The following is a 2363-nucleotide window of genomic DNA, read 5'->3' as shown; positions in this document are numbered from 1 at the left end:
AAAATCGTGAAAAAAAACCCAAAAGCTGAAAAATCTCATTTTGCATGTATGCATCTATGTTACATGGGCTTCTGTCATTAGAGAGAGAGACAGAGAGAGAGAGAGAGAGAGAGGCAATGCTCAAATGATGATGAGGGGAGAGAGTGAGAGGCAATGCCTAAATGATGATGATCGGAACAGGTGTCCTGGTCTGTCTGTTTCTGAGCATTTAGTCTAGGGCTATGAACGGAGTAATTTGGAAGGGGGACAGGTATCTTGTCAAATCTATTAAGATTGACGCGTCTCAATCCACAATCTCTACTTTTGGAGTGATTGTTTATTCTAGACCTTTCAATCACTTCTGCATTCAATTCCTTGCCACTTTCGACCACCTTTACTTTAAATTTTTTAAGTTTAAAAAGATACTTCAACAGTCTGTCTCTCCAGCAGAGGAGAGGAGGCCAATAGTTGCATGGGCTGACCCCAAGAACTGGACTTGTGGTGACTCCAGTTGGGTTTTGGTCCTCTTTCGATGCTTAGCCCATGTTCAGTGAGAATTTCAGCTTGTCTACGAGTGGTGCAAAGAGTACAACCTATAATTTTCATTCACTGTGAAGACCCCAAGAACATTGTCTTCTTTGGAAAATAAAAAATAAAAAGACCCCAAGAATGTGTCAGTCCCTGTTAAACCATTATCCTTTGAAGACTTTGATGCGGAAGTTAGCATGCATCTGCTGGGAGAAGAGGCTGAGAACGTGCTTCAGCTGGTAAAATAGCGCGACAAGCTGAATATGAACAATAGGTTGGCTTACTCAGCTCATGCAGGCTTATTTTGTAGTAATAAATATAATCCAGATATCTTTTATATCATACAATGTGTAAACAAAATGCTCAAAGTGTTTGACTTGTAGACAATATGTTTAGAATGAAAATCCTATTACTTTGAACTTTGAAACAATGCATTTTTTCTGTGAACAACAAGTCATCTTGAACTTAGTTCAACGGATCTAAGCTCAAATCCTATTAATTCCAATCGTTCTTTCTGTGCAGAAAAATTTGGACCCTCTCTTGATTTGTGTCATCCTTTTGAGGGGCGAGTTAATCTTCTCTATATCATTGCTATTCTTTGTTTTAATAAATAAACCAGTTCAAACTCAGCTCGTTTAGCTTGAGATTGTTATGAGCTCGAGCCAAGCTTGAACCCCCTGTTGTCGGATTCGTTGGGCTCGTTCACCATCCCTATCACGAGATTTAGACCACCGCAGCAGTTGAACCCACAAGGGCTTTCATGGCTCTACCATGACAAGAACAAGGTCAATCAAGAGTGTCGGCAGCCTCTTTGTTGGATTGGTGAATGTTTTGCATTTCATGGTCATCCATATTATACATCATGTTACTGTAAATGCCCCTGCCCTACACCAGTGATCACATCGGCCCGGTCAAGTGGTTAGGTCAAATTCGTATAACATTAACTCGTGAACATCGTTTTCTGAGTGATATTAAATCTCTCTCTCTCTCTCTCTCTCAAGTGTAGCCTGCTCGGATCATCCAATGTCTGTTGTAAATTGGAATCTTAAGCAGTGCAAATTTATATGGTGCAATGTACAAAATAGGTTCCACTTATCCCCCATGTCATCCCTATCTTCATACCTTGGGATTTTATGATGCAATCTGTTTTGATTAAATGGGACTCCACAAATGTGATCTACATCGTTCATTTAGTGAATATCAACATTTGAATTGCCGAAATCCCATTTGTGGTGGATTTTTTGGCAATTAAAAAATCAACAATTGACAAAACACAAATTTTTTATTTTATAAATCCTATTTTTCGTTGAAACAATGCGGTCCAAGGATCTATTCTTATGAAACATGCTAAATCTAGTAGAGGTAAGCAGAATATGGCTCATACCAAACCGGATTTGGCAAGGAACCAGAATGTTAAGAACCATTTGAAAGAGAATTTGGTGACAGCTGAAAGGGTAAGGGTGTTTTGGGGGATCAGCCCATACCAAGCAGGATTTGGCAATGAACCATAATGTTAAAAACGATTTGAGAGAGGATTTGGCGACAGCTGAAAAGATAAGGATGTTTTGGAAGGTGAGAAGGATCCAAAACCCTCTATAGATGGTGTGTCAACAATGGTAAGTGTGATGCCCAAAATCTGGGGGATTATATATATATATATATATTAAATCTTTGAAAACATGGCAGAAGTCCTTTTGAATATTGTGTAAACAATCTCCTTGAGCACGTGACAAATATAGAATTAAATCATTCAAAAGATTTACAATACATATTCAAAAACCTATTTCATTTATTTTATAATTAAAATTTAGAGTTATAAACACAACCAAAATTATACAGAAGAAGTTCAATTCAGT

At 38.0% G+C, this 2363-nt stretch overlaps 1 pseudogene; it reads right to left on the bottom strand.

The window, feature by feature from the left end:
• Positions 1–1029: 1029 nt before the first annotated feature.
• On the bottom strand, positions 1030–1123 carry LOC149838630 (U6 spliceosomal RNA; annotated as a pseudogene).
• Positions 1124–2363: the final 1240 nt, after the last annotated feature.

This window comes from Nuphar pumila, chromosome 5, assembly GCF_984573655.1.
Source record: "Nuphar pumila chromosome 5, dmNupPumi1.hap1.1, whole genome shotgun sequence".
NCBI classification, from domain to species: Eukaryota; Viridiplantae; Streptophyta; class Magnoliopsida; order Nymphaeales; family Nymphaeaceae; genus Nuphar; species Nuphar pumila.
The sequence above is the reverse complement of the archived record's forward strand: the minus strand, read 5'-3'. Positions and strand labels throughout refer to the sequence as shown.